General features: G+C 41.2%; 1 protein-coding gene across 5 annotated transcripts in view; it reads right to left on the reverse strand.

Moving 5' to 3' along the window:
- grik5 (glutamate receptor, ionotropic, kainate 5) overlaps positions 1 to 23,370 on the reverse strand; it is a 204,305-nt gene that overhangs the window by 169,490 nt on the left and 11,445 nt on the right. The gene's annotated exons all lie outside the window — the stretch shown is intronic.

Here is a 23,370-nt window from a genome sequence, read left to right on the forward strand (position 1 = left end):
AACCTACTGACTGGCCTACTAACCTTGCCACCCTAACTTACCTCCTGACCAACTGATTGACCAATCTATCCACCAACCAACCAAGTTAACTTCTGGCCACCCTACCTATTAACCAACCTACCTTACCCACGTACTTAACAAGCTTCCCTTCCTCGTGACCTACTAACCCACTGACCGGCCTACTTACTTTATCTTAAGACAGAACAACCTATCTACCAACCTGCAATTTCTCACCATTTAGTGGACCCTGACAAAGGGGTATTGAAATGTAGTTTTGGGGACTCGTCACAATTGAAACACAAATTGCTATTTATACTGAAACTTGCTTGGTGGAAACAGTCATCCTTTCAACAAGTCCTATGGTTTTGGTCAGGTCAGTCATATTTATGTGTTGTCATTGTAATTGATCCCCAAATATCGAACCCGAACCGCCCCCATTGGGGTCTCGGTGACAGAGGTAGGTACTTGTTGATTCCTAGAGAGAGGTTCGGGGGAATGAAATGCCATCTCATTACAGTGAGATGTCACACTCATCATGGTTCAGGATCCGAACTACACTGTGATGAAATAAACTGTGACGTTTGGTGAAAAAGGAATTCAATTCAATTTTATTGAATACGGCGGCACGGTGGGCGACTGGTTAGAGCGTCTGCCTCACAGTTCTGAGGACTGGGGTTCAATCCCCAGCCCTGCCTGTGTGGAGTTTGCATGTTCTCCCCGTGCCTGTGTGGGTTTTCTCCGGGCACTCCGGTTTCCTCCCACATCCCAAAAACATGCGTGGTAGGTTAATTGAAGACTCTAAATTGCCCGTAGGTGTGAATGTGTGCGCGAATGGTTGTTTGTTTATATGTGCCCTGCGATTGGCTGGCAACCGGTTTAGGGTGTACCCCGCCTCCTGCCCGATGATAGCTGGGATAGGCTCCAGCACTCCCGTGACCCGTGTGAGGATAAGCGGCTCAGAAAATGGATGGATGGATGAATTGAATATACTAATGTTGACTGGACTACTGCAATTGTCTGCTGACCAGTTTAGGGTGTACCTCGGCCCTCACCCAAAATCAGCAGGGGTAGGTGGCAGCACACCCACAACTCTAGTGAGGATAGGCGGTTCAGAGGATGGATGGAGTGATGATTGAACCATGAACAGCAACAATGGACGCCAAACCCTTGTTTCCACAAAGTAGCACAGTTTAGTTCAATTCGATACAGTACCGTTCATATCAAGCAAGTCCTAATCAGGCTTGTCTTTCCACCAAGGATTGCGTAGGTGAACAATTCTGTCTTGACCAATAACAGGACTCCAACGAAGGAATACTGAAATGTAGGATGGCTCAGGGTAGAGATTTGGGGGAATTTACAAAGGAAGTGCAAGTAATGGCTAAAATTACCAAACCGTACCGCTGGATGCAAAGCTGAATAGCTCTTTCGATTAGACTTTACACCCATCTGATCGGCTTGATCGGTATCGGCCGATAATTAGCATTTTATGCTGATCGGCTTTATTGTCAGAATTCGCCAATCCGATCAATGACTCCGCAAAAGACATTTACTCCGTGTCGCCGTCCTATACAGTATATTTGAATCCAAAAGCTTGTTTATTTTTAGCCTTGTCGCGTGTCTTTCGACATCATTTACGATCACTGGGCTTTGTCAAATCAAATGCGACCGGATACACTCGTTACTACGGCCACGACAACAACAATGGATCATGCATGTATTGTGTTGGTCAAAAAAGAAGAAAATGAGGGAAAACGTGTGGTGGTTGTCACCGGTGCTCGGGAGAAGACGTTCGTTCAAGGATTGCTTGACGTATGTTCATGTACTTTTAATACGATAAGCAGCCAACAAAACATTATGTAGCCTAGCAAGCCAGTGCTAGCACTAACGGTTGTGCGTAAACATGCCGGCGTTATGTCGAATTATGCTCTAAGGTTTCGGTGTGTGTGAAGTTTTTTTAATTACAATAAAGTAATTTAATTACACTAAGTTAGCACCCATTACTTCTTTCATGTTGTAATGTTGGTTTGACCTGAAGGATTAGAATACATGACCTGACTAGAGAATATTTTTTAAGATTAAAAGGTTACAAGGTGCTTTTATTGTCAATTCTTCAATATGCGTAACACATAGAGGATTGATATTACGGTACTCAAGGGCCTGCGGTGCTACAAAAGACAGAACAAATAATATCAATATAAAAGCTAAATAAACTATAGCATATACAGTATAAAAAGTACTAATTGTATGTGCAAATATCAAAGTTCAGGTGACGTCTGCAACATAGTCAAGGTCAGAGAACCAAGGCAAATAAAACAGGTGCTGTAAATGTCCTGCAGGGAGGGAAGAGAGGTTCCGATGATCTTCTCAGCTGCCCTCTCTATGCGATGGAGAGTCTTGCGGCAGGATGCGGTGCAGGCTCCGTACCAAACAGTGATGCAGTTGGTCAAGATGCTCTCTATGGTCCCTCTGTAGAACGAGCGCATGATGGGAGTCGGGGGTCTTGCTCTTCTCAGCTTGCGTAGGAAGTAGAGACGCTGGTGAGCTTTCTTGGCCAGTGATGAGGTGTTGCTGGTCCAGGAGAGGTCCTCGGTGATGTCCACTCTCAGGAACTTGCTGCTGCGCACACTCTCCACCGCAGCACCGTTGATGTTCAGGGAAGCATGCTGGGAGTGCGCTCTCCTGAAGTCCACAATAATCTCCTTGTTTTTTTCCACATTCAGGGAGAGATTGTTGTCCGTGCACCACCCGGCCAGGTAGCTCACCTCACTCCTGTAGTCTGTCTCATCCCCGTTGCTGATGAGACCCACCACAGTTGTGTCGTCTGCAAACTTGATGAAGAGGTTGGAGCTGTATGTCGGTGTGCAGTCATAGGTCAGCAGGGTGAAGAGGAGGGGGCTCAACACACAACCTTGAGGGGGCCCCGTGTTCAGAGGGCTGGTGCTGGATGTGTTGCTGCCGACCCGTACTGCCTGCGGTCTCCCTGTCAGAAAGTCCAGCAGCCAGTTGCACATCGAAGTGCTGGTCCAGTTTGATACTCAGTATACAGTACACTAGCATATATAGTAATAATGACTTGTTTTAATGAACAAGTCATTTAAATAGACACATTGCTCCATCTTGTGATCGGATCGGTGATTGGTTATTGTTGTTTTTAAACTTGCTGATCAGTCCCAAATATCCTGATCGTGTAAAGCCTAGTTTCGATCAAAGCTGTTTAGTTTGGTAAATAATTTAGTGTGCGTCTGTCATCAACCCCAACCATCACCGTTAGGGTGCTGGTCACAGAAGTACCATTCGGTATGCTAGTGGAGGGTGGAGCTAAAACATTCTGCTGTCAGTTGATTTTGTCGACACAGAACTGGTGAATTAAATGTGTGTGACAAACGTTATCTGTGCCACTTAGTGGAAACATGACTTTGACATTTTAACAGTGCACGTTCTCTACTCTGCAATGAGTGTTATGGCTAGATTGGTTTCTAAGAAGAATGAAAGCCAAGATAGCATTCAAATAAATGGGCCAAATACACACACACAGCATTCGGCCAATCAAATACATAATTTTCCAAGTGGTGCATCGATGGCGCGGCCGGCCAGCGTGTCCAAATGAAAACACAAACAAGCATGTACACAGCTGACATACACCATCAGTCATAGACAGCCGGCAGCCACCATGATTACCTGCTGTATGTAAATCCATTGACCAATAAGGCAGGTTATCCCTTTACGACGTGCTGTTATTGTCGTCGACGGGATATCTCTCCAGAGTGCCCGGCGGCCAACTACAAACGAGTTATGTTGCAGCGAGGCGAGCAGATGGAATTGGAAAAAGGAGATGATGTGATCTTCAAGCAGGACATTTTGTCGCGTTTTGTCCTTGTTTGTTGATGCCAGAGAAAGGTTGACGTGGTCGAGTCGACGCTGAATCTTCAGCGCCTTTGTGAAATTGCTGGGGTTTTTTTCTTTCCCCAAAGACACAATAAAAAAAGAACAGACATTTACTTTTCTGGTGTAACAGTCAAGATAGTTAACCTTGCGAGGCAGCCGAACGGGCGAGAAAGCAGTTGTGAGGGATCACAAATCCTTCTCGTCAAGCTTCAAGTGTTTGAAAAATAATTGCATTGAAAAATAACCGTAACAAGCTGCATCCTATTGAGGAGATAGAGGCGGAAGCGAGGAAACATGGCTTGAACGCAAAACGACAAACAAAAGAATGATTATGGATATTGCCATAGCAGCCATTCTATTGGGACTGGCCTTGGTAAGTAGGTAGATGGGTAGGTAGGTAGGTAGGTAGTGTCGGTCGCTCGGTCGGTTATTCGGTCGGTAGGGAGGTCAGGAGGTAGGTAGGTTTGTTCGTCAGTAGGTAAAGTAGTTATGATAAATTGGTCAGTTGGTAGATTGGTCGTCGGTTGATTGTTCGGTAGGTATGTAGGTAGTAGACAGGTCGAGATGTAGGTCCGTAGGAAGTAAGGCCGGTAGTAGGGATGCAAGGTAAAGGCCTCTTTATACTCACGCGGTCGCGCGGCCAACAACGCCCGCATTGCATCACGTGACCGAATAATTGGCCCGCACGGCGCCTCTGCGTAGCTTGACGCGCACACGGCAAAAATTGTTGCTGCGCGTCGAACGCCGCGGAGATCATCTCTCGTTATTGGTCCGTTTTAGTCACATGCTGTGATGTTCTCATCAGCGTGCCCCTTGGTTCTACATACCATTTACACCGCTGCATTCCCGATCGATTTTGCAGCATAATTAAACGTATCTCTGGTCATCCAGGTCCATTTGTTCTAGCAGACACTGTTCCACGGTCACCATTGTTGTTGCTTTGGTGCTTGTTATTGAAAGGAAAGTAAAAACAGCTACCGGAAATGGCCAAATAAAATGAAGAGGAAACTCCATTTTGTGGTGTCCGAGCCAATACCATAGCCATAGCGCCACCACCGACTTGGAGGTGAACTGCAGTACATTTTCAAAACTGCGCACGTGGGTTGCGCTGGACAAAATACGCGCTGGACAGCCGCAGTGATGTCAGCGTGGCCGCTGACCGCGTGAGTAAAAAGAACCCTTAAGTGACGCTGGTTGGTCTAGATTAGTTGTTGGCCTGTCAGTTGGTATGTAAGTAGCTACTACTACTGTCGGGCAGGAGGTCAGGCAGTACGGAGGTAAGTAGGTAGGTTGATCAGTCAGTTGGGCAGGTGGATGGTAGGAGGTAGGTAGGAAAGTCTATTGGCGAGTCGATGAGGCAGCCGGTAGGTAGGTAGGTCAACTGGGCTAATGATCAGTCAGTTGCTCAGAAGGTCGCTTGGTAGGTCAGTCGCTCGAGCAGGCAGAATATGCACAGGCATAGGCACAGAATATAAAAAATTCATTAAAACGTGCTTGCAGACCATAAAAATTAAAACATAGATCTTCATAGAGATGCTTGGTGCTAAATCTGTCTAACTTTTGTCGTTTGTGTTGTGCTTTTATGAAATATGTTGCTGTAAAACACATTTTACAGCCCCTGAAACACAAAGAGACACGCAGTTTCATTACATGGCAACTTTATGTTCTCAATACTTTTTTTTTCCCTAAAAATGCTTTATAAAGCAAAGCACCATTTAGTATTGACTGTATAGAAGCCACGGTGCACAGGCAGGCATTCAGTAATCTGCACACAGAACAAAAGCACAGCTAAACGAAGGGTGAAATATGGGTTTATTCAACTGCAGAGGTTTTAATAAAAAAATAAAAAATAAAAAAACTAACGCCAAATTAATTCCGATCTTCCCTTGGGTGTTAAAATATGCAAGTGTTTCCGTGTTACCTTTATGAGGTAACAATTACTGCTTGTTTCCGCTGGATGTAAGAGGTGCGAGTCAGTTATTTGGGGCTTTAAGCATAATGAAGTGATGTGATGCAGCACCTGCTATGTAATACCTACAATCTACAGCTAATACCCAATTTGCTGGCTAATACCCAATGCTTAACGGGTCTCTAGATAAGACAGAAAGTGCTGACTTCTGAGGCATTAGAGGCAAGTACTCATTTATTTATTTATTTATTTATTTATTTTGGGGTGGGACAGCCCGAACTGCGGGAGCTAATCGGTCCGATTTGGCCTGTGCGGCTCAGGGGAGGACAGGCAGTCCTGGTCTGGATCAGCATGCCTGCAATGAAACCTGCAGCACGACCACTTGCGTGAAAGGCATCAATTGTGATAGCTACCAAACAGAGCTCACGCCAACACGATAAAAAAAATCTGACTGGTTTTCTTCGGGCAGGTAATTCGGTGGCTGTATAAAGCTGCCTTGACAGCTCACTCGTCTTGACCCAGGCCTTGGGTGAAGGAGTACCGAATTCACATTAAGAATATATGCAAACATGCCAGATGTGGAAAAGCGACACACAAGGCCCCTGGTTGGTGCCCAAACAGACAAACGAGGCACTTAAGCTTATGCAAACACCCCATTAAGTAATCAGGTGACATCAAAACCTTTGATACATCTCGGAGAAAAGCATCACGTGAAATAATGTTTTCGTTAGTTGGTTGGTGAGTGAGTGAGTCAGTCAGTCGGTCAGCCAGCGGGTAGATTGTCAGCAGGAAAGTAGGTTGGTCACTCAATTGGCAGGTCAGTGGGTAATGAGAGGCAAGGTAAAAAGTAAAGTAGGTAAGGTAGGTTTGTCAGCTTGTCGGTCAGTCGGTTGGTCTGTAGGTAGGTCGGTATGTTTATGTCTTTCAATTAATTGCTAAATGCATCAAATGAAAAGGTTTGATGATTTGTGTTCTAAGCAGCTATTTACCATTTGGACACGAAACGCAAATACATAGCAGTTCACCAGGACCACCTCTACATTGCGACTTGTATCCGAAACATGAACATCACTTGTTTATTCTGTCCTTCAAATTCCACGAGATGCCACTGTCAGACAATTCACTTAAACAAAGGTGTTCTCTACTTTAGGTGCTCGGGAAAGGCCTGAATGCTTGACTAGTGTGAGCGCTGTCCTGTTTAAAATGGCCAAAAAAGGCTGGTAGTCCGATGCTGCATGGCCATTTGGACGGAGGCGGCCGAGATGGATGTGACTCATGCGCAAATATCAGTGATTGACGGAGCCTGTTGCAGCATCTTGACTCACACTCCTAAAATTACCAAAAACATTGAGCAATGGCAGTCAAAAACAAAGACAGAGTGATGCAATTTGGCAGCAAAAATACATATCACACACCAAGTACTGAGTGAAGAATGAAATAAAACAGTGGAGAAAAAAGGATGTAAAGCTATTACGTAGTTTAATGAGGGAAGCCGTCTGAGCCAGACTGACTTATCTTAAATTAAATTGACTTAATACCGTTTTATTTATTCAAGTATGGCACAATAATTCTCAGGTGGCTGCTTTCATTACCAGCCTGCGAGGACATAAAGGTTTATGCCGGCGCACTTTTATTGTCAATTATCACTGCTGCAATGAAAAGAAAACCCGACGCAATGTGTTATAAGACTTAAAAATACAGGGTGAAGAGCGTGATGTGTACAGTATTTAAATGTGGCCCAAACTGTGACCGTTTTATGTATACATATACATACATATATATACATATACATACATATATATACATATACATATATATATATAAATATATATATAACCACAACTGGCCACCCGATGGGGGCCGCAGGGACCTAATGCCAGCCCCCAGTGAGTTGTGTGAGCGTGTGCCAAGTGAGTGATTGAGGCATGGCTCCTGTAGGTCGGGCCCATCAGGCCGGACAACCACCGACGAAGAGGGCAGCCCCACCCAGACCCGCAGCACTGACCTGGTGAGATTTAGCCACTGATTGATGTTAATAGCTTGTTTGTTTTTCCAGTTTAATAGAATTGTTTTCTTAGCGGTGGCTAATGCCACAAGTAATGATTGTGAATATTTATTACGGAGGTCGATTATGCTTAAGTCGCCAAGTATGCAATCTTGGGGAAAAGTGGAATCCTGAAATTCAAAATGTAAGAGAGTTTTTGTGTCACCGAAGACCAAAAGCATTGAATTGGTGAGCATTTCCATACAGCATGAAAATAGGTGTCTGGGGTATTTTTTGGTGCATTGCACGCATATATTAGATGGAGAGAAGCCCATTTTACGCATAGTGTACTGAGTAAAGTGTGTTCTACGGAGCACTTTATATTGTATAAGCTGTAGATTTGTGTTTTTTGTCATTCTAAACGTATTGTTACAAATCTGTATCCAGTAGCTACGGTCAGGAGACATGGAGAGATCTTCTTCCCATTTGGTGATTGCTAATTGCATTGATTTAGTACATGAAATTAATTTATAAACTTTTGAAAGCTTTCTTTTACTTTGCGGGAGAAGCTTCACTATTTGCTTGACAAACTCCGGCAGTTCGAGGGTGCTCTGGAGTGTTGGTATTCTTTTTTTTTATTGCTGCTTTTAATTTATTGTATTGAAGAAAGTTTCCGCCAGTTATTTGGAATTCTTGGAACAGTTCATCACATGTCCTAAAAACATTATTGTTAAATAGTTGTTGTAGGTGGTTAACTCTATGTTGTTCCCATGTACCAAAATGAAGGGGTATATTATTAATTTCGAAATCTGGATTGTGCCTGATTGGGGAGAGCATACTGGGAGCTAATTAAGATCCTGTAGATTCTAAACTGCCACCAAGCCGTTAACGTGGATGCGATTATTGGGTTCTTGAAGCATTTATGGCGTTTAAGACTTGTGGAAATAAATGGGAGTTTTGGGAGTTTGATGTTGTTGCAGTCTATTTGTTCCAATTCTAGCCAAGAATCATACTCCTCATTGTGGTGCAACCATTTGATGAGGTATTGTAATTGGTTAGCTAAATAAAAGTTGGGAGCATTTAGGCCTCCCTCCTGTTTACTTTTCTGAAGAGTGGATAGACTAATTCTATTTTTATTATTTTTTGAATACAATTTTATTACAGCAGAATCTAAGGTTTGAAACCATTTAAATGTGGTCATAAATGGAATCATTGAAAATAAATAATTTATTTGAGGTAAGGTTTTCATGTTTATTGTAGCTCAACAGTAGTGATATAGGCAAGTTATTCCAGCGTCTGAAGTCAGCTGAGATTTTTTCCAAAGGTGGTATGTAATTTCGATTGGTTAGCTCTGTGAGTTTTGACGAAATATTAATACCTAAATGCGTAATGTTTCCTATAGGAATGGGGTAATCTGGGATTTGATCTGCAGGAATCCATGAGTTTGCTGTTATTGGGAGTATTGTTGATTTTGTCCAGTTGATAAGTGTAGTGATATTTGTGAAAATGTTTTATTGAGGTTGAAGACTCCCTGAAGAGAATACTTGGGTTCCTGTAAGTAAAGAAGAATATCATCAGCGTATAGATTGAGTTTGTGTTATGTCACTAGTGAGCAGATACCTTTAATATTAGCATTCTGACGTATAGCGGCAGCAAGAGGTTCGATGAATATTGCAAATAGCATTGGTGAGAATGGACATCCTTGTCTGTTTCCTCTTTGTAATGTAAAACTGTAAAGTAATCTTATTTGTGGTGACTGTCGCTTTCGGCGAATTGTATAATGTTGCTATCCAATGTATAGATGAAAAGTACTGCAAACAGGAAAGGTTAACTTTATCGAAAGCTTTCTCCGTGTCAAGTGACATAATGATTGCATTTAGATTTTTACGCTGTGACATGCTAATTAAATTTAACAGACATCTGACATGATTTGTGGAACTTCTACCTTTAATGAAGCCTGTATGATCAGAGTGGATTATCGACGGGAGTACCTTTTCAAGTCTCGCTGCGATGGCTTTCGAGATAATCTTGATATCTACATGAATCAGTGATAAGGGCCAATAATTAGCCGGGAGAGTTGGGTCTTTACCTGACTTTAGTAATAACTTAATTGAAGCTGTGTTCATATGGCTACTAATTTGACCATTATCGTTTATCTCCTTGACTGTTCTGAGAAATAGAGGCGCTAGTATTGGCCAGAAATGTTTAATGAATTCGACGGGGATCCGTCCGGGCCAGGCGCTCGTCCCGATTGCGTTATGTAATTCTGTGATGGTTAAAGGAACACCAAGGCTGTCTTTAATTTGTGTATTTAATTGAGGAATGTTTAGATATTTAATAAAAGTTTCAATTTCTTTTTGGTCTGGGTTGTTCGAAGATGCGTATAAGCTGTTATCATAATTGTAAATAATTATTTTATTTCTTGCGGTGACTGTGTACAGTCGCCGTTTGAATCTTGAATGGCTGTAATTAATGACTTTTCTTTTGCGCGCTGAAGTTGGTTCGCAAGGAATTTTCCTGATTTATTACTGTAGTCAAAATTAGTGTATCTTATCTGTTGTAGAAAATCTGTTCTTTTGGATAAGATTACGTCAAATTGATGTTTTTCCTTTTGAAGTTGGTTTCTAAGCGCATCTCTCGGATTAATTGCATATTCTTCTGTGAGGTGTTTAATTTTTTCCTTAATTCCATTTTCCAATTGTTGTTCTTGTTTTTTTTTTTATATATAAGAAGAGTATGATATGATTGGACCACTCAATACAGCTTTCCCGGTTTCCCACAACAGAGATGGGGATATGGTTGGGGAGTCGTTGAATTTCAAAAACTCATCCCATTCCTTCCTCACGAATGAATCAAAATCCAGGTCCTTCAATAGGGATGTGTTGAAGTGCGATGTTGGTGGGGGTCCCAAACTTGATTCAACTTTTAGATTGAGAGAAATTGGTGCATGGTCGCTGATGGTGATTGGATGTATTTTGGGGGTAATCCTTTAAACTGCTGAATTGTTTGAAAGAAAAAAATCTATTCTTGAGAAAGAGCGGTGAACCGACGACAAAAATGTGTGTTCTCTTTTTGTACGGTTTTTCAACCTCCATATGTCAACAAAACCAAAGTCGTCCATATACTGCTCTAATATATTGGGGTATTGTGGCTGATTGCTATTTTTGAGATTTGAGCGATATATTAGGGGATTTAGCATAAGGTTAAAATTACCCGTTTCTGTTTCTGTATTGTTAATACACCAGTATGTAGAAATGCTTTCACAAAAATAATATTTTGAATGAGAATATATTATTTATAGCCTATTGTTAATGTTGAATTTTAAAATGTATGGCTTGACCAAAGAAAATGGAGAATATTAAAGCACATGGTTACGTCTTTATTAAAGTGTCAAATTATAGTTATTTAATTGCAATAATGAACAGAAAAAAAAATAGTTGTGGTGGTTGAATGTTAGGTATGATTGATTAATTTGCTACTTCTTAGAGTATTAGGACATTTAAAAAAAAAAAAAAGTGAATTTAGTTTGGAATTCCAGTCCAGGATAGTAAAACATTAAGCTCTCACTGACATCAAGAGTCCACGATGCTGGTCATGGTCTCAATGGTCTCATATTTCCAAGGCACATATTTTACATTTTACATTTACACAAATTGGCACATCACCATACAAAAATGTCAAAAAAATATATATATACTGAAATAATGACGATTTTGTCTCAGTTTACTCAAATCAACCTATGACGTGTAAAATGGGCTAGGGCCTGTTTAGGTCGAACAAAAAGTTGTCATTCTTTTGTACGAATGGCAAGAGGTGGACAGGTTAATTGTACCTTCTGCCATCTACTGGAAGAGCTTTTCATCATTCTGCCTGTAATTATAAAAACATCCTGATGCCTGCACCGCTAATACGTACATAGTCAGGTTAACTTGAGTGTGGCATGAGCAGCGGCGGAACAGTAACAAATGCGCACACAAAAAATTGCACTCGAGTAGTTTTATGTAGCGTGATGAATACACTGAATCCCTGTTTGTGGCGGGGGATACGTTCCAGACACACCCGCGATAAGTGAACATCTGCAATATATACACACCAGATAAAAATGTATATTTTTATATAGTTTTACCCCTCCTATACACCTTAAACACATTTAAAATGTTTAACACACAATCTTATTAAAACACCCTTTTTTTAAAGTAATTCTCAGCACCTGATCTGACGCTCGTCAAGAAATGGAATACTGTCGTATAATATCACTTTGAGGAAATGAAAAACAGACTTGCTCGCAGTTTTCCTAATAAGAGGAAAAGTGTGGTTGCTTTAAGCTCTTGGTCACCCCCAGTTTAATTTTACGACAAAACTGATAAATTAACAAAAGAGTAGAACACATTATATATGTAAACACCAAAATGTTCAACCAAACCACATCATTTTGTCTCCCGAAAGTCATGCTAGCGTAATGCTAACATGTGAAATGCCATAGATGAGCTATCAGAAATTAGCATTGATGTTACAGTGAATATAAACCTTCAAACAACTGTTGCTTTAAAACACATGGGCCAATGGAGTAACAACACATACAAAGAGGGCTTCAAATAATACTAATAGGCATACAGTGTATATTATCTCTGGTCTGTGAGAACGACAATTATTTGAGTGCATTCTGGGACCTTCTCTGCCTCTTCATTTTGCTATAAATTACATCTCTTTCAATAGACCTCAGTGCTGCAAAATGTACTCAGTACTCCATATCCGGACTCATGTAAATATAAAAAAAATATTGGAATATTGGAAGTGTCCAAAATGTTCAGAAGTAGTATCAGAAATCAACGATATGGCAGTGGTGAGACTGGTGAACCGCAATATAGGGAACAGTACTACGCTGTATGTGTGGTTTTCAATTCCAAATCAATTTCAAAGTGTTACAGAGTGCAAAGAGTACGGCCAGATCAGATCAAAGCATGAGGCTGCTCTCGATCCTTTCCTTCATTTGTAGCTCCCCCACGGCCCTGTGAAGTTTGATCACTGATTGCATTATTACGTCCCCCTGCTGAGACGCCATTTTACGGCGACATGCTTTGCATATAATGCTGATCGGATTAAAAAGTGTCATCTTTCACCTTGTGTTGTGTTTTTTTTTTTGTCCTCATCTCTCGGTGGACAGCCTCGATGGATATCTGCCCAAAAGTGCCGCGCATTTGTGTTGAGACCTCTGCAAAAAGGTCAAAAAGCCGGAAAACATGGAATTTACGACACTCATGCTCACTGAATATGTGTAATCACAAAGTACTTGATATTCTTTTGTAATAATCATTATTCGCATGCCCAAGAGGTATTGTTATTATTTATAAGGCCTTTTTCACACAGAGATTCTGCAAGAAAAAATAGCTGACTCTGAACTGTAACAGGAGAGCTGACATGAATCCAGCGATTACTTTTTACACGGAACTATTTTCGCAGCTGTGCCATTTTTCACAACAACACGGCAACATGGCATCCCACAATCAGAAGCTTTGCCTGCCTTTTAGAAAGAACCCAGCATAGGCACCTTTCTGGCATTTCCTTACATAAGCCTCGTTCATACAGAGATCCTGCAAAATTGCTGTTTAGGAGCCATACCAGAACTTCCAGCATTTACCTGCCTTTTAATTTACTCGACAGCATTTACTTGCATTCAATTGCCTTTCATGCAGAATCCAGCAAAGGCAGCATATTGCCATGATGAAACTTTCACACTGCTACACAGCATCCTGCAATCCGATAATTTGATGACATCAGCGCAAGCATCTGATGTGACATTTGGAACCTTTTCCTTTCATACAGAACCCAGCAAATGGGATATTGATGTAACTTGACAATTGCTTGCCAGGGTGGGACAAGTGGTGTTCAATTTAACACATTTTCAAACCACTTTCACCCAGAGATCCTATAAAAATTCCTGTTTTAGAGCCATAAGAGAAAATACATCATTCATGCCTTTTTCACAAACCAAAGCGATTGGAAAAAAAGTTTGTACCTTCTTATTTTCCTGATAAAAGCAAAAAGCTCAACAGATTTTAAGATTCATGCTTTTTAATGCAAAGTAATTATATACAAAGTTCAATATTATTTTTCGATGTGTCATTTAGCATTCTACAGCATCATCAATTATAGTGTGTGTGTGTGTGTGTGTGTGTGTCCACCTAATTCATCTTGGGGGGAACCTATCCTCCATTATTCCCTGAAATGCTCGCCTATTTCCTGTCTGGTGCTCTTTCTGAAAAGCCACAAGATGTTACCAAAGCCCTGTCTAATAGAAAAGTAGTATTTTGATGCCAAGGAATTCTGTTAATGTGTGGAGAGGACCTTCTATTATGACTGGCCAAAGCGCTCTCTAATAGGAAAATAAAATTGCACAAATGTTTTTTAAGGAATTTAAGATTACTCAGATAATTTGAAACAAGATGATAATCAATAAAATATTTTCCAAACGTACTTGTAATTTCCAATGGTCTTTATTTATTAGCTTTTTAGGCCACAAACATAGTGGTCCAGCCCACTTGAGATCAAATTGGGGTGAATGTAGTCACGACGTCGGCGATTACTTGATGATGTCATTGAAATTTGTTTGCATATTTTGCAAGTGACTGTTCTACCGGTCTCATTTTTAGTACAAATGTCCACACGATTAAGGCACCATTGTTAGCTTGCTGTGCTGACCGACCACCTATTGATTTTAGCAAGGCGTCTGCCAGGGGCGGACTGGGGGGAAAAGTGACCTGGGAGTCATGGACAGACAAATTTTATGTTAAAAAAAATAAATAAAAAATAAATGAAAATAAAAAAGAAATGAATTTGATGCTCTTTTGGACCATAATTCATGGAATAGTTAATAGGCTCAAAAAACTTAAAACTAAAAATATAAACAAAGACAAAAGGAACAGAGTAAGGACCATAGATCATTTTACACTTGCGACTATGTGAGTCCTAGGATGCATATTAAACGCTGCTTTGTCAACATGTTCAATAGTTTCATCTTTTTACAATATTAGCACTATACTGTATATAATGTGAGCATACGTGTGCCATATTCACATTTGTATTTGCATTGTTGGGCAAAGGCTGGCTTGAATCCAAAATGTTCCCACATGGCGGCGGTGGCGTTAGGCTTTGGAACTAATTCCATTTATGGCGATCAATTTTCTGTAACTGCAGTTTTCTAGCGCCCTCATTTCATACGCACGCACGCACACGGCCAATCAGATGGAGGGTGCCCGCTCTTCACTACCTCTGATTGATTTAGAGACCATGATGAAACCCATCGCGTGTCTGCTTTCAAGTCGCAGAAAAAAAAACATTCTTACTCAAATGAAAGGGCAGCTGTACGCACCGCACCCTCTTGTGATTTTTTCCCCCCTTTCTGTTTCATTTGCTTCTTCGTCCTGTGCCCACCGGCCCATCAGCCCACCGGGAATATCCCCGGTCTCCCCGTATGCCAGTCCGCCTCGGCGTCTGCAGTTGATGCTAAAACACGAGACTGCAAATTAATCCACTTCCAGCTACAATCGTTATTGAGCGGTGGTAAAGTCGACTCATCGACAAGTCGGTTCAACCCAATGAAGGCAATTCATTAGGATTAGGGCTCTAACAAACAATTATTTTAATGATTGATTAATCTGTCAATTATGTTTTAGATTCATCAATAAATCCAATTTAAAACACATTTTTTCCCAATTTCCATCCCTTTATTCAAGAGCAGGACATCATTTCAAATTGATTATGATTCAGTTACTGGTCTTGTCCGTAACATTTCAGAAAATAGGCAGAAGTGTTGATCATTGTTTTCCAGAGCAAAGCAGATGTTTGCAAATGTTTTATTTTGATCAAACAGAAAGATAGTCTGCTTTCATGAAGGACTATAGAAAGCTGTGAATATTTACTGTTAAAAAGCTGAAATTCCGAGAAGGTAAACAATGTCTCTAAACGATTTATCGATTGTCAAAATAGCTCTTGGTTAAGCTGTTGGTTTTAGTTGTCGCTTAACAATCATTAATTATCAATGAATTGTTGCACCTCTAATTAGGATCTACCACTTCATTCTCATAAAAGCGCACGCTATTGATTATAGAAACTGCCGCAATGGGATCAAACAGACACAAATGCAGCGCCCATGATATTTTTATGGGGTCATTTTTTTAACCTTGGCGGAGGTCTGCAGTCCACCGAGTGCTATTCTTGTCCCCCCCCCCCCCATTGTGTTTTAATGCAAATGATCATCCCCTGGTGGTCCGACACAACAGCTGAGACCGCCGACGAAACAAGCAAATAAGCCTCTGGACAGCACCGAGAAATTCACACAGACTTGAGCGGTCGTGAAACAACACGCGAGGCTACCCAGAATGCCTTTTGCCTGCCTCGCCGTGTTCTCCGATCACCCTGCCGAGTGACCTCAAATCACACACACAATCTGTGACGCGGCCGGCCGGGTCAGGACGCCTCGGACGCGTCTAGGATTGCAATGACGCAAAACGGCAGCACTGTCAAGTGTCGTCCCGGGTGTCGCTGACACGGCGTAAAACGCAGCCGCACAACACAACTGTCCCTATCCAAAAACGATCACGCTCGGCACACGCTACACACGTTGCTTTTATCTTCTTACCATTCAATCTTAATGAGTCCATTAACCAAGAGGCCATTAGCGGCCTTCGCTTTACGAGCGACCAAACAGCTCAGCCGGAGAACGTTTAAAAAAATAATAATAAAAAATGTCCATTGAAGTACGTTTTTTTTTTTTTTTTTTTTTCCATCACTCTTGTCACGAACACACATACGCTCTCTCCATCTTCCCCCTTACCCCGAGGGGGCGAAAGCAAGTAGGAGTGGACAAACAGCTAAGCAAATAGGGCTATATTTTCTGCGCCATTAGCTTTACTGCAAGCTGGTCAAGCACCTGAGGATTGAAGAGGGGGGGGGGGGGGGGGGGGGGGGGGCAAGGAAGCTCAAATACACCGCTCGCCTCAGCTTGATGACAGCTCCCAAAAGCTGCCCAGCGTCTACTTTGTGGAGATGGGGCCAGACCAATTGCATCATGGGAATGGGACTAGAAGGTAGACAGATGCTGAGAGAAGCTGTCACTGAGCTAAAAGTGCTAAAAGTACAGTCCAGAGAAATGCCCCACGACCTAAATTTTCAGCTCAGTTAGCTTCCACAGTTTTACTTTTTCATTTGATTTGTTTTCTTGGTTTCATTTTGTGATGCTGCGACCAACCGTAGAATAGAAAACGGAACGTGGGAAAGAGAATTTCACCAACCAGATGCTAAGATAAATACAGTGGTGCCTTGAGATACGAGTTTAATTTGACCCGTGTGACCATGCTCGTAACTCAAACTAACCTGACACTGTCTCTCGGCTGAGTGCGGTGGGGTCCTCAGCCTCCGCGGTACAGGCGCACCAATTACAGGTCACTTCTGTAGGTTATCGTGCATGCGAGACGGTGTCAATTCACTTGTCCACAAATACTCACCTCTGGGACTTACTCGCTTGGTGTGGGGTCACTCACTCATTGCAATAAATACAGTAACTCATAACTATTTGAACTTCCTGGGTATGCACTCTATTTCGATAGATGTTTAGAAGTTCCACCTCACACCACCACACTTCAGTTGGGATGGAGCAATCGCTTTGAAATTAGAACAATTTTGAAGTCAACCATGAAATATTGCTCCCCATCATTACTTTTCTATCCACAAGCTCACATTTGCTCGTTTCCTTTGTCGCAGTAGTTTCCTGTTCAATGGCCATCGTCACACTTTTGGAGATTCTCATGAGAGTTATTGACATTTGGCATATTTTATTCTTTGACTGAATTTGTTTAAGGGTGTCTCTCATAATGATATTGTGATTTTGACAGACGACAAGAGTGGTGCTAACACGTGTCTCTTGGCATTGGCAAAAAAATATGAGGGACAGCTGCTCATTGATGCTGCAAACAATGCAAACGTGCGTCTAAGCAATTTTATTATTGGGAGAGTGAAGAAAAAAGGTGTCAGCGAGACCTTCAGATATTTGATTTGTCGGAATTGCGGGGACAACCAGACGTCGTCAAATCATCATAAAAAGCTTATGAAAGATGACACGAATCAAAGAAAAATGAAATTGTCACTTCTTGCTTTATAACGGGAGTTTTGCACAGCTTGCACCGGTCACGACGATGGACGTGTCTTTAGACATAGTGGACCAGTTCACCTAGTGTCACGGGGGGTTCACGTAGTGTCACTGAAGCACAACCCCCCCCATATAAATGACAGGAATATTTGTTTCCAAGAAAGGCTCCATGTCTGTAAGAAGATAAGATCTCTTATTTGAGCCATCTCTTTATCCGTGACACGCTTTACATGCTACTTCTTGTCATGTTGCAACCAGCAAATTTTGAGGATCATGCAAGTGAGGCAGCCCTCATCCCGCTGGACAAATGGCAAGTCTGTTTTTTGTTAACATGACGACTCTCGCCGCCAAGTGTGTGCGTAAGAACCGGCTGGCTCTCGCCCTCCGTTCTTGTTGTTACAGCACACCTCACGTGTGTATTTTCTTTTCCATTTTACCCAGCTCCTCTTTAGCTTAGCAGGCGAACGTTTCCTCCGGCTGGGAGGCAAGCGCAAGACCCATCACGTCTCAATGAAGGGGGAATCAAACCAGGGACCAACCACCGATATTAGCTCTGCGAGGTTCCGCATGCTTTCGTTCGCGCGACCCGGGGCGGAACTTTCTGCTCTCCCTCCCTGCTCCCGACGTGCCGGAGGAGCATTCGTCAAATATTGCACAATTCCGCTTTTTACTAGACAGCAAGGTCAAAGCGTTTGTAGGCATACTAGACTGCAAGAGGGTGATTCTCACGAAATTAGATTCATGAGATGTCATGAAGTATTTTTATGAAAAAGTTGATGCTATCAAAACAATAAGGATAACATTATAAACACATCTGTATTTACTACTTTGTTCATGATATCAAATGACCATCATTAATACACATTGATTTATTTTTTAAGGTGAAATTTCTCATTACCGCAATGTGGCCATAGCTAAATTTGGTTCTATGAGATCGAAATACTATTAATTAAGAAAGATTTATTTATTTTTTTTAAAACACTTTTATGCATGTTGTAGTATAAACAGTTGCAGTGAAGAAACATTTAGTATTTAGTGATCATTTGCAAATTTAGTGAAAATAATAAGGAATAGAAATGTGTCCAAAACCAATTTTCTCATTCTCCGCAACAAATTTCAATCATTGTTTAAGTCCTGAAGGAACTTATATTTGCAAGGAATTTTGTTGGATGGGACAGTATTGACTGTAACACTCAAGAAAAAAAAAAACTTTGATTGTATTAGTCCCTACACAACCTTCGAGCTCTCATTACCGAAACATTAAGTTTGGAAGTTTTGAAAAAAATTGCCGTTTTTATTTTTTGTATTAGTATATACCCTACTGTGGTCTTAACACAAACAGCTAAGAAAAGTTTAGCTAGCCCACATGCTGCTTCCACAGTTAGCAATAAACTTCAATGTCACTCATCCGCCGCAACGCCATTATCATTCACCGCAACAATTTTGGGCCCGTTGCGGTGGAGAGACTCAATGTTTCGTTGATGAGAAACAGAGTAATAAAGGAGGGAAATGCATAATATCGCTTGCTCATTTCCATATATAACATGATATTTACCACTTTTTTATCAGATTGTGTAATAAGTCAGTTATTTACAACCCAGCCAGCCTGCTGGGCTGTAATAAAAAAAAAATGTGTGGATGCAGGAAAGGCAACCTTCTATAATTTGTCTGATTAAATAGTTTTGCAGTAGTACAATCTATTTCTATCTTTCTGTATTTCTGTCTATTTAATGAAATGTTACATAAGTATGGAATTTTGTTGCGGGCAAGCTTCAGTTGAAAAGAAGAAGGCAGCAGCTAAAGAGAGGCAAAGCATAGGGCAGCCATTTACAGTGATCCAATTCACATGAGGAATACTGTACAAAAGAAAAGAGAGATAGGTTAGTGTGATTACAGGGGAAAATATAACTGAGTGTTAGGTTGACCAACACTTGTACCCCCACCCCACACACACACGAACAATTTTGATCGCAGGCTAATGTTTTGAAAGGTGAATTCTTGCATAAATACATTGACTTTTTCCCCTTCTCCAGCTATCGAAAACGTAAGGAAGCTGGTAAACTGAAAACAACACAGGATCTGTCAAGTAGACAGCATGAAAAGAAAAAAAAAAAAGCAATGGAGGAAGAATTCAGCAAAGTATTACAAAAAGAAAAAGCAAGAGCAGTTACTTCTGGATTTAACACCAGAATCTTGTGTAAGTGAGAAAGAGAATTGGGAGAATGAAGAAATAGAAAGATGGGAACTGGATAGAAATCTGACCAAAACACCAACCAGAACATCAGAAGAAAGCTTAGAAAAACGTTTAGAAAGAACCAGGCCAATGGGGGCTTCCACCCCCAAGAGAAACACAGAGAAAAAAATAGAGAGCAGTCATCAAAGCTTTGATGACTTTCATTTTTGTTTTTTGAATTCCATCCTAACAGCTGACATCAACAAAACCAAGAGTCATCAATACACGAGAGGTGTCTTGCTTTTGTGGGGAAAACTGCACGTGCTTTCCTTCAGTGTGCCATGTGCTCGCTGAGGGAGGAGAAGAGGAACTCGACAGCACCAAGGCCACCATTGAGGATGGACAATGGGTCCTGGTCGAGTATGATGGTGACTTGTTCCCCGGTACAGTCACACAGGAGAATTACATTTCAAGATTTCTGTTAATATGTCTCTCCAGTTACATTGATATGCTGTTCAGACAAAATTTGTAGAGATCATCAAAATATTCCTTCAAACAGATTGCCGAAGAGCGGTACGAAGTTGACACCATAACTCGTATTGGGGAAAGCCGCTTCTATCTCCCGAGCATCATATATCCAGGCGAGAAGGTCTGGCACTATCGTCAGTACATACAGGACATAATCCCAGAAACCCCTCCCTGCCACCACCACTGCTAGACATTTCTGAGTCCCACCAGACATATGGGCAAAACACAAAAAACGTTAATGAATGAGTTACAGGTGGGAAGGAAAGGTGATTGGTAAAAGCAGCTGTTCTAGTTCATGTTTAAGTTGTTCGACTAACTTGGTCATAAATCTTCTAGTTGCTGCTTTTCAAATGAAATCATTCTCAGGTGTTTGATAGAATGTCAGGACTCGTGATACAGTGTAGACTACAAGACATCATTGTTTATTAATTAAGACTGTATGTTGTACTGTGATGTTTATGAGAAATGAGAAAATTAAATTCTGTTGATGAAATAAATATTCTTCTAAAATGGCATGTTTGATTTGTCAAATATGGTTGGGTATCAGAACCGTTGTCTCATTTCTGAAATATTGATCCTCATTACAGACATGGCATTCTCATTACCGTAACATGGACTTTTTTTTATGAATTCAGTAATAATTTGTTTGTCATGGTTTGTTTTAAAATGTATAATCATACAATAAAACACTACTTATTTAATCCCTGCTACATCAAAAATGTGTGTCTTATTTTTTAACAAAGAAATTCAATAAATAGTGTCAATCAGTACAAATGTTTGGTAATGAGAGAAGGAAATTACAAAAAAAAAAAATATCAAAAAGTAATATCTATAGAGTTATGCATAGCTTTGAGCATGAGTAATGAGGCTATACTTTAACATAGCAAAAATTCACATTTTTAACCATATATTTTATGTAATGCAATGTTGCGGTAATGTGATTTTTTTACAGACTAAAAAACATTTTAAAAACATACAGGAAATATTTAAAACATGTTTTATAGTGAGTTCAGACCCTAATTGTGTATGTACAAAAGCAAAATTTTCTTCAAGGGCATTTTAAAAATCCTCACGCTGGACACCTTCTTAATCTGGATTTCGTGAGAATCACCCAAGATGGATGCAGTGCCATTTTCATACAGGAAAAAAAAAAAACAGTGGAGTACCAACCGCTTAGGAAAGACTACACACCAGGGAGATACTTTTTCCAAATCAAAATTTTTTTCAATTCAATTTCTCTCTCAAAAGCAAGGATATAAATTGCACCAAAATGCACAAATCAATCGCTATTGATCGTAAAACTGCACCTAAAATAAAAACGAGAACAACCTCACAGGCGCAGCCGCCGCATAAATCAATAGAAACTCATTTTCTTTTCCAAGGGTCAATGTCGCGCGTTTGTTACTAGGCGGAATTCAAGCAGTCCAACCCTCCAAAAGAAAAAATGGCTTATACCATCCACAGAATCCAAGGGGCGCACAAACATTTTGAATCACGGCTCTGAATTAAATATAAAAGAAGAGAGGCCCTCATTGCTCTGACCTCACTTTGATCTGTCCCACGTCGTCTGTCATTTCTAGTGTTGAAAATAGAAAAGTGTTGTAAAACTCTTTTTGACTCTGGGGGAGTCGTGCAGCGTTATGTCGCCTCAAGATTGAAGGTCTGCTGGTGTTTTAGACAATAACAAGTGAAAATAGTTCAGATACATTTGAGTAAGCCTGTTTTTTAAAGATGGATCGCTGTAATGCTTCGGTGCAGAATGAAGCAGTTGGCCACAAATGTAATTGTGTTCAGATTCCTTTCGACCCATTAAACTTCTTAGTCACCTCTTTGTTTTATTTATTGCATCGCTCATGGCTCTAAGACCTCTGAGAAAGCGTTTGGGAAGATGACGTGCTGGCGACGTGTCCTACCATTTCAACCAATGACATCGCAATAAATTAGTCATTTTCTTGTGGATTAAATTAGCAATTGAACATGATTTTGTGGTGGTGTGTTGATTGTTGTGCAACAGTATATAATAACAATAGAAGGTATATACCAACTTGAACGATGCGCTTGTTAGTTAACTGAGGCAAGATGGCTTTTTTTCCCCTGAAAAGTAGGGATTTTGGAGATTCCACCCGATTCCAGGATTCCAGCGGCAATATGCAGAAAAGCCCTATGTGTGAGCTTCTTTTTTGTCTGTGGCCAACTGACACCAGCTCTTCCTATGACTTCATTTCTCAAAATGGAGGCCATGTTGTGAAGCCAATCATGTTTTTGATGCCAACAAATAACCCCCTGCCCCCCCCCACCCCTTTTTTCCCTGGCAAAACAGGGGGTGTCGGAGTAGCAGTGTTTTATCAATGCGCAGCTGCGGTAATCGTATTATTTAGTAATCTCAGTTGTGAAGGGCTGACTAGCAGTGCAAACAAAGCGAGACCTTGCTAAAGCCATCACAGTGATCCCATGGATGGAAAGTCTTTTGCTCTCGGGCCCCTCTAATACAGTACACAACACACACACACACACACTGCATGCCTCCCCCCCCCTCCTCCTCCTCCCAACCTTTCCGTTGCCGTGATGCTCCGAGCTGGAAGCTGGCGTAATGTCGTTATTCGCAGCTCATTGGTCTGTTTGACGGGACTATCTTGATTGAGCGTCTCCCGGGTATGGTGGCTGGGTAGATGGGAGTGGGCCGGGGGGGGGGGGGGGGTTATGTGACTGTGACAGTGTATAAAGATGTGCATGTGTCTCGGGAGATT

Source organism: Phyllopteryx taeniolatus, chromosome 6 (genome assembly GCF_024500385.1).
Source record: "Phyllopteryx taeniolatus isolate TA_2022b chromosome 6, UOR_Ptae_1.2, whole genome shotgun sequence".
In the NCBI taxonomy this organism is placed as follows: domain Eukaryota; kingdom Metazoa; phylum Chordata; class Actinopteri; order Syngnathiformes; family Syngnathidae; genus Phyllopteryx; species Phyllopteryx taeniolatus.